Genomic DNA, 13,128 nt, shown 5'->3' on the forward strand with positions numbered 1-13,128 from the left:
ATGGCTTGCTTCTGAATCAATTGAAATTTCAATAGGTTGATTGGTGAGCTTACATTCAACATCAATCATATGTAATTAATAGTTAGCCTATTGATTTTCTAGGGTGACATATATCCTTGGGATTTTCCTACTGACATCTTCTATTATAGTTGCCTCTTGTATGTTTTACATATTCTTCAATTTTTCTCCCTTTTGAAGGAAGTATTTGTTCACATGGTTTCCTTCACATCCCCAACATTTTATTGGTTGTCTTTCCCTTTCTCCCAAGGATTCTTCCATCTTAGATCCATTATAAACTAGATAGCTCTATTGATGTGTACTAGTAATATTCTTGAATAAAGGAAGTCAAAATCCTTTCTTCCTCTAATCTAGATTGTATTTTTATTATTTCTCTAAGAATTTTGAAAATATGCTCTACCTTTTCTTTAGTCATATAAGTATTTAGCTTTCTTGATCATCTCATCAAGAGTCTTTAAGTTCATATAACTAAATTTTATCTTTGTAAAATGCATACAACCGACTTAGGAATCTTTGTATCTTGTCCTTTTCATCTCTAATATAGCTAACATACCTTAGCAATTCCAAAATATTTTTTTTGTATTCTTTCATAGTCATATTTCCCAACTTCAATGACATGTAAAATGTTATGGATATTCCATTGGAAGAACTCATCACAACAACTCTAGTATTATTATGATTTTTTTATATTGTAGGTTTATTTCCTTGGATATTAGATTTATCATCACTATCTTTTAGCTCAAAAAAAAAAAAAAAAAAAAAAAACTAAAATATGAAAATGAAAGAACAAGAAAATGGACACACCATCGACATGAATGAACACCCATCTAAAAGGAAAGGCATAGGATTTGTTCTCTTTTATTCAATGATGAAAATGCAAATATAAATAAAAAGACACTCATCTGGAGTTGAATTTGACACTATGACCTAAATGTCTACTACAAAATCTTATTTCTCCTTTATTATATTCGCAAATCTCATTCCTAGATGCTCTACTCAACTATGAAATAAGTACAATGGTAAAATAATGGATCCCCCTCTCTTCCTAGTGATCTAGTATTTAATATAGCTTGATATCCATCTAGATTAAGGTTTTTGCATGACTAAATCCTCAATTAGTGTTAGGTTTTGGGCCTTCCTAAATATTCTTGAAAGTCCATACATGTCTAGCCACATATGTGTGAGTAATGGGGGTTAAATTGGCATCCACTTGATTCCATGATGGTCCACAAAGTATGGCAGCTTGTGGAAGGTATAACTTCCACATATAATCTTCGATTCATGTGCCTTACACATTGTTGGAAAGGGATCAATGTGTACAATAGTTCCAAGGGGATAAGGATACACTCACAAAGATTTGACCCCTAAAAGTGCCATATGATGCCTCAAAATGGCCTTGGAAGGTTGTAGACCCCTAATTTTCAAACTAGGACCTGCCACTAAAATGGGCCTTGCAAGCCAATTCCTCCATTTTTTTCCACCCAAAAAGTACCAAGATAGATGAAAAATTATATAAATGATCCAGTGGGAAAATTTTAGGGGCTAATATTCGCAGGTGGGCTAATTTTCCATGCTTTTTCCAAAAAAAAAGATTTGCCAATTTCCATTTTTTTTCTAAAATGATTCACCCAAATTTTATAATACACCATTATTTTACCTTAAAAATAACCAAAATATTATATTGAATAATATAAAATCATTGGAAATCTAAATATTTCTACAAAAATATCAACAAAAATTTTACAATTTGCATATTAGGGACTAGTAAGATTCGCCAAGGTTTCTAAACTTTAAGATAAACTTCCATCCTTAAAATTTTCCCTCACTACCCTGGATCATTCAATTAAAAAAATTCTACATCTTATTGTCATAATAATGCTAAAAAAGATATTGTTGCTGAAAATATTTCTTGAACTATCTCTAGGAAATTATCTTGTCACAGATGTCCTTAACTTGTGTCAGTTAATCTAACCAAATAGAAGTGTTTCCTTGCAAGTTGTATATCACAATTTTAGCTTTTAGCTTTGAGCTTGGATAAGTAGGTATGAAAATGAAAATACTTCCTTACTTGTAATTTTAAAGGTTTAGCATCTTCTCCCATCTTGTGTTTACCATCATGAGTTGGCGGCTTAATCTTCCTAAGCTCTCCTTGCAATCAAGGAAAATTTCAAGGATGGAAATTTGTTCTAAAGATTAGAAACCTTGGAAAATATTTCTAGTCTCAAATATGCAAATTGTAAAATGTTTGGTGATATTTTTGTCAAATATTCAATTTTCTAATGATTTTATATAGTCTCTATAAAATGTTGGCGGTTTTAAGGTAAAATAATTTTATTTATAAGTTCTGGTTGAATCATTTTTAGAAAAAATGGAAAATGACAAGTATTGTTTTGGGAAAAACATGGAAAATTAGCCCTTAAAATTTTCCCTACTTGCAATTGGTTTTGCACATACCTTCTTATTTAATATATATATGAGGACAATTCTGGGTATCTCTATGACTCTTTAGATGCATATGGCTTCCTTCTTGAGTGCAAAAATCTTCCATGGTGTCGTCTTCTTCAATGAACTCTATGCCCTTCCTCATACCTTGAGCCTGTTCTATTCTTAATTTACTTTTATAATTGATTTAAGCTCTGTAATAATTGAGTGCTTAGTTGATTTTTCTCCCCTTTGAGCTTTCAAAATCCTCTCATTATCATCTCTACACCTTCATATTCAAACTCATTATAATATTAACTAGTGCTAGACTCCATTATGCTTCCATGCTAATTAGACTTTGTCTCCTCTATGTTGATATTCAAGTCCCAAACTTCTTCTTCATGGATGTCAATTTTTGTCTATCTTCTATGTCTCTTCTACAATAATATTCTTCAAGTTTATTATTTAATTATCCTTGATGTAGCTCTCACTTCACAAGTAGTGTGCATACCAATACACTATCATGCATGTCTCAATTCCATGACGATGACATTTTCTTTCAAATGGTTGTAAGTATGCACTTCGTCAATGTTATCAAATCAGGGCTACAAGTCTCTTCTTCTTCATGAGTTCTAAAGAATTTAAAGAAATATCTAAGGATTGAAGCACTAAAATTATTCTTTTCAAAATTAGCCTTCCAATGACTACACCTGTACTCAAATTGGGCTTATAAATTGGGAGTTATGTCTCTACACAATCCTTTCTACTCATGGATATTTTGTCAAACACTTAGCCTACAAACTATATTTTCCAAAATTTTCACAATGTTAACTTTGAACTTCAAGCATTTCTTCATTTATGTCTCCATAAGCAATCAAAATACTCTAATGACCTTTCAATTAGGTAATTGTCATACTCAATTTAACTTTTGCAAACTTCAAACACTTCTTTCCCCAGTTATTATTATGGAGAAATTTCATCAAACACTCGTCACACAAATTGCGATTTTTTCATATAATATCGAATTTTGACATATACAAACCTAGTATTGTAACCAATACCTTTTTATACCACTTTGAAATGTATTCAATTCTTTTTGTGCACTTTAAGGAAATGGGACCATACTCCTCTTATCCAATAAAATTCACACCAATTTATTAAGCAATTGAACTCAATTGTTTTGCTATTAACTACTTACCATCAAGAGTCTCAATGAAAATACATATTTAAGCAACCTAAAAGTAGCCATTCTATTATTCATGAAACCATAAATCATAAATGCATGATGACATAGTGAAAATAATAAAATGAAAATCAATTCAACTATGAAATAACCATAACAAGTTTACTATTAATTCAACACAATTTATAGATACAATTAGGAACACTTATCTACTTGGAATTATTCACCAACTCATTGTAGAAGAAGGATGTCCACCTAATAATAGACCCTCTATTGCATTTATTTTATCTAAAATAGAAGTCACCCCTTAACTAGGTTATGAATCCATAAGGGGCACACTTTTCCTATGGTTGAATCTAATTTTTCTTCTCATAGCCCAAGTTCGAGGCTTATAGTGATCAATTACATCTACAACAATTCCCAATCCACAACCCTCTTTCCCATCAACATGCACAAAACTATGAATGATATTCCTTTCTCTGCTTAACAGCTCCTCAAGCTATCCCACTTCCCTCTAATGCTTCAACATAACTTGGCTAGGAAATATCACTAATGGAATTCTTGGGATTTATCAATTGTAGCAGAATTTCCTCATTTCAACCAATCTCATTATGTATAGCCACAATTCTCTATTAAGTCATGGTTGTAGATTTCATAGTTTAAATTTAGTATTTATATAACGATTCACTTTAGGGCAATTTTCTCGATTCCCAAAATGAAGGACAATTTGATCTAGGGAAATTTCCATGATTCCATGTTCCAATTCTTTAGTGAATTCCCCTCTTTGATAATTGAATGACAATCTATCTTCGAACTCCCCAATACCCTCTTAAACCTTCAAATTTGAACAGTCACAATTATGGTTCGTTTGCATGGGAAATGTAAGGCTTTTTTATTGCATGGCATGAAGCAACCATGTATCAACTTCGTGCACTAATATCCATCAAGGCTTAATTAAACAATAATTAGATAATAATCAATGACACAATTAAGTTTGACAAGACATTGGGTTGAATCCCTTATAAAGGTCCTTTCCTTAGCCCACTAAGCCCCCTTGTCTTTCCTCTCTTGTGGAATCATAATACCCATTATTTTTCTCTCTTTTGTCGTTGTTGATGTACTTGTATTAACATTTAATGTTCAATTACAAATTACATTATTCAACTAATAACTATTCATCATCTATATACACAATGCTAGACAAGGGTTCAAAATTGGAGTATTACATTTACTATCAATAACAGTGTTGCATCTAGTGGTTTGCAAGAAGTATGAGAAGCATGTTGACTCTCTGTTTTCGAAGAAGGAATCAAGTGAATAGATGCAACTTGTTATGGGTACACTATCTGTGAATCTTCAAATTTGTGGAGTAATTGAGTTATTCCCATGAAGAGTGAATATAGATTACACTTAGTAAAGAACAAAAATGTATGAAGTAGAAATTGTATTTATATTGACAAGTGTTAATGTAGTTGATTTAGTTTTTGATACTTTGTAATGGTGTGTGGTGATTTTGTAAGTAAAATCAATTTGTATTGACATTATGCATTTGCAATTTTAATGTAGGTGATATTACCAACAATATCCTAGCACATAGCATAAGTCTATGTTAAAACTTAGGTTATGTAGCTACATTTGCTCAGGCTTGCCAATAAGACGCCAAAATTATTAGCCGATAGTATCCAATAAAAAATTGCACTTTTCAATTTGTTTACATTTATCATTACTATAATATATAAAACCTTTAGATAAATACACATATTATTTATAAGCCAACCTAAATTATACACAGTGAATGGAATGCAATAGTACTTAACTTTTAAGCCCTTGAGGGTCTACCTCACTTGGAAACCCTGTGATATGTAAAGTAATGTGAGTGATGAAGGTCTCTTGTTCAATCCCTCAAAATATACTCATATTACCATCTTTGGGGTGAGGTGGTGACACCTAGATGTTATAATGGTAGTTATTAGAATTGACGGCGTACCATGCAAAGATGAGAATAGTCAAACCTAATGATTATAGTGATAACCGCTGAAATTAATGTTGTATTATGCGAACATAAGACCGACATAGTTGTAGATTCTTCAAACCAAAAAAATAGTACTTAATTTTTAATAAAGACCTATAAACATATACAAAATTAGTAAGTTAAAAAATAAACAAATTAGTTAAACTTTTTCCCACTATCTAAAATCAAATCGATAAAAAAAAAATGTAATTTTGCTCAATTCATTTTTATCCATTTAAAAAAAAATGTACTAATTAAGATTTCAAACTTAAAATAAATTAAAGAAAAACTTTCCATCACTCAAAAAACTGCACCCATTTTTAACTTGCTTTTATGGGAAACATCATTTCATTCTTAAAAACACTTTAAACTTTGACAAATTTGTTTGTACCCATGCCATCACCAATATGAGCCTAACCCAACCAACCTTTAGAAGTTTGTGGCATTAAAAAGGAGGGGCCGGTGGAGTGGACATGGTTCCCTAAGTCACCGCTACCATCCATGCATTGTATAAAGAAAATCAACCACTTAAACTACGCTGACATGTATGTAGTATTTATGGTGGGAACCTGCTGGCAATGGGACCCTGCAGACCTATTCCAAAATCGCCATACAAAACTACCATTCTTCCCTAAGCATGATGTACATAAACCATACATACATGGCTGGTAAGTACCTAATACGAACGAATTTGCTTTGGGATACAGGAGGATATTTATTATTATAAGGCAATACAGTTGACAATTTGGGCCCCAGTCTGATGTCAAAGGAAGCAACATACAATGTGTGAAGCAGCTGGAGGGAGTTACAGGATTTGTATTGTGGTTACTGGATCTATTTTATTTAATGCCCTCTGGCATTTGCCGCGTTGAAGTTCAAGCCAATCCGTGCATTTAAAGAGGACGGGCTCTGGAGAGAGGGAGTATTAACTTTGCTTTAGGGCAAATCAGGTCTCTTCTGCAACTTTCAATTGCTTGTTGCAGTTGCAAGGGTCACACAATCTAAGATGTTCATCAAGATTGGTTTGATTTCTATCTTGTTTTTAGTAATGGGGGTGTCAAATGTGTCCCCCATGCCCACAGCAGGAAATGCATTAGGGGAAATGAATGAGGGGAGGAGGATGTTTGAGGGCAGCAGCTTTGGTGTTGGATGGGGTGCAGGAGGAGGAATGGGGGAAGGAGGAGGTGGAGGATTTGGTGGTGGTGATGGCCATGGAGGAGGATTTGGTGGTGGTGGTGGTGGTGGGAAGAAGGAGGAGGGGGATTTGGAGGTGATTTTTGTGGGTTAAGGCTGAATAATGCATATGTAGCACTGCAGGCATGGAAGAAGGCCATTAGTGATGATCCCCTGGGCATCACTAAGACTTGGGTAGGACATGATGTTTGCAATTACACAGGGGTTTTCTGTGCACCTGCCTTAGACAAATCATGTGACAGAGTTGTTGCTGGGATTGACTTGAATCATGGATTGCTTAAAGGCTTCTTGGTTGAGGAACTGGGCATGCTCACTGATATTTCTCTCTTCCATCTCAATACCAATCGTTTCAGTGGGGTCATTCCTCTTAGCTTCAAGAGTCTCACACTTTTAGCAGAGCTGGATGTGAGTAACAACCAACTCTCAGGGAATTTCCCTACTGTGGTTCTGGAACTGCAGAGTCTGGTGTATTTGGATCTGAGATTCAATTTCTTTACAGGTCCTATTCCTGCAGAGCTCTTCAACAAGAAGGAGATGGATGCTATCTTTGTGAACAACAACTATTTTGAAGATAAGATTCCAGACAACATGGGGAACTCTCCAGTCTCTGTGGTGAGCTTTGCCAATAACAAGCTGACTGGAAGCATTCCTAGCAGTGTTGGCAACATGGCCCAGAGGTTGAACGAGGTGTTGTTTCTCAACAATGCACTGTCTGGATGCTTGCCAGAGGAAACAGGGATGCTGGATCAGCTCAATGTGTTGGATGTGAGCTTTAATCACATAGGAGGTCAGGTTCCATTATCTCTTGGCTGTCTTGGTAACATTGAGCAGCTCATTCTGGCTCGCAATGAATTCTGTGGATCCATTCCTGATGTGATTTGCTCCATAAGGAGCCTCCAGAACCTTACTGTTTCCTACAATTATTTCACAGCAGAGGGTGCAAGCTGCCCCTCACTTCCAAGCAGGGGAGTGCCATTTGATGATTCACAGAATTGCATTCCAGGTCGTCCTCTTCAGAGATCACAGCAGGAATGTGCTGCATTTCGTGCCCAACCCAAGACTTGTACTGATATGTCTTTTTCTCATCTGCAATGTACTCTACCACCTCCCATTATATCACCACCACCACCGCCTACTCCTCTTCAAGTACCTGCCGTGAGATATTCTTCACCGCCACCACCTCCTGCTGCTCTCACAGTACCTGCAATCAGATATGCATCCCCACCACCTCCTGTTCCTCTTGCAATTCCTGCAATCAGATATACATCCCCACCACCACCTTCAACCAATCTAGTCCCTCCACCAATCCAAAACTGTAATCCTCCCCTTCCTCCACCCTTCCATTAACTGTTAAACAATGCAGATACTTTGTTCTGAAGTCAACATACAGGAAATAATTGTGTTTTGGGCAGCAGAATAGTTTGAAGTCTGAACAGAAGATTCAATGTAGTATTTTTATGGAAGAGCTGGCATATTGCTTTCAGTTAAGGATCTGATGGCAATATATAACTAAGAGATTCATGGCTTATCCACTACCTACTGTGTGTGTCTAATCAACTAATAGTGATAACATCCTATTCATTTTGCAAAGTTGATAGGTATATTGTTATCTATTCATATATTGGTCTTTTATAAACACCTATTTCAGGTGATGGCAGCTGGTGCCAAACTGTAATGGTTTTCTGAACATTTTGTTATGTTACTAAAGAAAACTGAATCCAGTGATGCCATTTTGGTGCAGAACTGTAATAGTATGCAGCTTCATTTTTATATTTTGTTCTGTTGCAGAACCGTAATAGTATGCAGCTTGATTTTTATATTTTGTTCTGGTAGAACTGGAATGATATATGAATGGTTTTGATAAATTGAATTTGAATTTGAATTTGCACAGTGGATATGGTGAGCCTATTCAATGTTATTCAACAGCCCCACCAAACTCAAAATTATTTATCTTAAATTTGCTGTTGGAGTTGATGGCATTGCAGTGAGGCTTCCCCTGCCTCTACATCACTCATTGTACATATTGCATTCACTGCGCATATGGAAAGTCAGAAAATGAACAGCGGTTAGAGAGCATTTACTGTTTTTGTGAAGGAGTATTATGGTTGGGCATTGATAACCATTTATAAACCTGTCAGTCTAACGTGATGCTTGGGTAACTTTTGCAAATTCCGTTAACAAAGTGTAGCTTGTATTATTGTATTTTTTGGTGCAGAATTTAAATGTCTCACGGGTTTTCATGCTTTTGAATTTATATATACTTTCTAAAACATATCCATTTTAAATAATAATAAATTAAATTTTAAAACATTTAAATTTTAAATAATAAGAAATTACAGGCAATAGTTATCTTATTTATTTTATTAATAAAAAGTTTATTAATATTAATTTGAAGTATTTAATCATAATTTAAAAATAAATTATTATTATAATTTTTTAGATAAAGATTGAATTAGGGTTGTCCATACAATTTTAAATGAATAGTAAATGGATGTTGATATGTGATGAAGTTATAGATTAATGGTAAATAGATGTCTATAGGTCACTAGTTCAAATGTTTTTGATGGTAAATGGATGTTGATATGTGATGAAATTTTGGATTAATAGCAAATGGATAACTATAGATCATTCATTCAAATGCCTTTGTTGATAAATAGATATTGATATATGATAAAGTTTTGGATTAATGATAAATAGATTCTTATAGATCACTCATTGGAATGTCCTTGATTGAAAAAACAAAAAAGCAGAAATTGAATTGAATTTATTTTCTAACCCTATAAAAAATTATTTAATTATTTTTTTTTAATATATTATTAACTTTCAATTTTAATAGTTTTAAAATATAACTTTTATATTATTCATCAAGTTTTTAATAATTGATAGTAAAATTTAAGTTGCTTTTCATTTAATTATATATTTATTAATTTTTATAATGATTTGATTGATTTTAATTTTAAGAGTTTCAAAATATAACTATATTACATTTAATTTTTTAATAATTAATATTTAAATTCATGTTTTTTTTAATTGTATAAATAATTGTTTATTATTTTATGTCTGATATATTTAATTATATATTTATTAATTTTGATTATGATTTGATTGGTTTTATAAATAAAAAAAAATATTATTTAAATTATTTACTATATTAATTTTAAAGTAGAATAATAAAAATAAAATATTTAAATTACTTTATAAATTGAAAATGGAGATAAAATTATAAGTGAAAATAATGAAAAATTGATCACTTTTTAATATTAAAAATAATCAAAATATCAAAACATGGTTCATCATATATAAATTTAAATTATTATAATTTTTTTTTATTTTTTAAAGTTTAATTAATTGTTTTTCAAATTTTAATTAAATACTTTTCAAATTTATAATGGTTACTTTTATATAAAATAATAGATTTAAATAATATTAATTATGAACATAGATTATAATAAAACTTGCCTTACTTTTATATAAAATAATATATTTTAATAATATTAATTATGAACTTACATTATAATTATAATTTTTTGTGTTTCAACATATTCAATAAAAAAAATGATTAAATAAATCTAGCATTTGAAAAAAGCTTCAAAATATTTTAATTTTACAGATAATATAATTAAAATTTAATATTTCCAAAAATTCTCATCAACAATTCATTAAAAAATAAAACATATATAATAATTAAATTACATATATTATGTTTTTCAATGTTAAAATTATATAGATAAAAATCTAACTATATAAAATATTAGTGTAGTTTTAACAATGTGTGATCCCTAATAATTCTGAACAATTTTGACGACTTAAATACCTGCGTTTTTCAAATAAAAAATTAATACTACGATCATCTCAAAACTGATCAAAACAAACTCTCACTACTCCAACAAACTGAACCCAGAAAAATACATACATTATAATTATAATTATATAAAATTTCTCTATCTCACCCATAGCAACCTATCAACCATCAACCTCAACCTATTCTTTTGTTGAAGAATTCTTTTGTTGAAGTTAATTTGACAGTTTAGAAGGTAAGCTTCCTTTCACCGAACAAAGAGAACAAATCAAAACAACATACGTTTTAGTTTCCCAATATGTTGTTTTGGCTGGCATGGGCTGGACTGCACTTCTATTTTCCTAACACAACCCTGCTGTTAACATCTCACGGAGTTGATTTGTCTTTATGTGTACAAGTTCTAAAGTGTTTTTGTTTTGGTTGGAATTAAAAGTGTTTTTTAAGTTTTTTATTATTAATTTAAATTTAATAAATAAAATTACTTTGGTATTTCATAATTTTAAGAATATATATTTATTTAATTAATTTGTATATTTTATGATATTAAAATTATATATTGAAATATAATTTTATATTAAAAATATATTTAGATTAGATTAATTTATATTAATTTAAAATTATTATACTTTGGTTTATAATAAGGGTTTTGTATTTAAAAGTTTAATTTTATATTAATATTAAATTTAAATTAAAATTTAAGATGAAAAATTAATATTTATATGGTTTTTGAATGGTTAATTATATATGTTTTTATGTATTTTATCAAATAAATATGAGTTATGTAGGGATAATTTTAATATATTATGATTTGTTTTTAATATATTTTACTGTTTTAAATTAAATAGAGAATTATTATCTTAATTTTAGATGTTATTTAATTTTTTGAGGTGTAGATTTTTTTGGAGTGTAAGAAATCTATTTTGATACTTGATAGATCTAGTGTTATAATATATTTAAACTACTTTTACTTGTAGTAGTCACAATTTTCTGAATGATCAACATTATATATAAGATTAATTCAATTATTTGAAATTTACCTACTTTATTGGGTTGAAAATATAAAGAATATTATTAAGAAACATCTATGTCAATTTCTTTGTTTTTTTTTTTCATTTTTTATTATACTAGTACAATTTGTAAATGTTTAACATTACATATATGTCCTTTTGGAAAATCCTTTGCTTGATGACAATTTTATTGATAGCAAAAATAGAGCAATTGATCTCTTACAAAATACAACTGTTTCAATCTGAAAGACGCATTTGTCTTTCCTGCTTGTTCTAAGCTTGAAACCCTTGCAACATTGTTGATCTCTGCTGCCCTCTACCAATCTGTGCACAAGCTTCTCTTTCACGCTCTTCTTATCACATGCTCCACGCACAAACTCATGCTTCCTATTGCTTGGTCTCACCAACTCGTGTTCACCAAAAAAATGAATAAATTTTGCTTTTGTTCCTCCTTTTAAAGTAATTTGAATGGCTAAAATTAGTGAATTTTCTAATTAAGAAATGATTTTGTGACTGATTGAGTTAGCATGAGTTAACTACTCATGCAACTCTTCTTATTTCAAGTCAACCACTTCAAACTCAATCACTTGTGTTTTTCCTCAATTGACCCACACTAGAAAATCAAGAACTCAACTTTCAATTTCAACACATCAATTAACTGCAACCTAAACCTAACTCGTCCTGGTCCTAATTTTTAAGGACACTCCTAAATTTTAGGAACTCGAGCATACACAAGAAGGAACTCAAATTTGACTCCTTGAATTAAGACACAAATCAAGGAATCAATTTCGCGCTACTATTTTCAACGCTCCCTCTTAGCGAGAATGGGATTCCTGGAAGAACCTCGTCCACTTGGATCTGTGTCCAAGACTACCATGTTCTTCGATTTTGCTGCTGCTCCCTTTGAACTAGAAGACTTCCTTGCTTTCTTTTGCATAACATGCTTTGAAGACTTGTTCTTTCCCACCATGCTCTGTGAGTCCACCACTTCTCTATTCTGAGCACTTCCTGCTTTGCTGCTCAAGGATGTTCCCTTTGAAGACATGCATTTATAGCTCCATAATATGCCCATATCAGTGAACACAAATCCTTTAGGTCATTGATCTTTGGCCCGAATAGTCTGCCCTCTAGTTGTTCCTTTGTCTATCAAGGATGTCAACTCACAGGGCTTCAACCTTCCTATTACTTGCCTCACTTTTGCTCCACAAAATAAAAGTCTTAGGGAAATGGAGGTTTCCCATTCTCATTGTAGAAGCCCATCTCTACATAGTGAACTATGGTTGAATACTAAGCCCTCTTGCTTGCTTCCTTTGTCCCTTCAAGGATCAACCTTTAGCTTAAAACATTCTATCGCTCCAACTAGATTTGATGTCCTTCTCAAATGCTGGACTTAGGGAACCAAAGACACCTTCTAATTTCCCTTCAAAGATTACATAATATGTCCACCAAAATTGTCCTAAATATGGACTCAAACACTTAGCAAAAACATCAACTA

The 13,128-nt window shown here is 31.7% G+C and overlaps 1 pseudogene; it reads left to right on the top strand.

Annotated features, from left to right (window-relative positions):
* The first annotated feature begins 6,437 nt into the window (after positions 1-6,437).
* On the top strand, positions 6,438-8,644 carry LOC149141668 (leucine-rich repeat extensin-like protein 2; annotated as a pseudogene).
* The last annotated feature ends 4,484 nt before the right edge of the window (positions 8,645-13,128 follow it).

Source organism: Pinus tabuliformis, chromosome X, assembly GCF_031772625.1.
Source record: "Pinus tabuliformis cultivar Carrire ecotype Pingquan chromosome X, CPIR1, whole genome shotgun sequence".
Classification (NCBI taxonomy): domain Eukaryota; kingdom Viridiplantae; phylum Streptophyta; class Pinopsida; order Pinales; family Pinaceae; genus Pinus; species Pinus tabuliformis.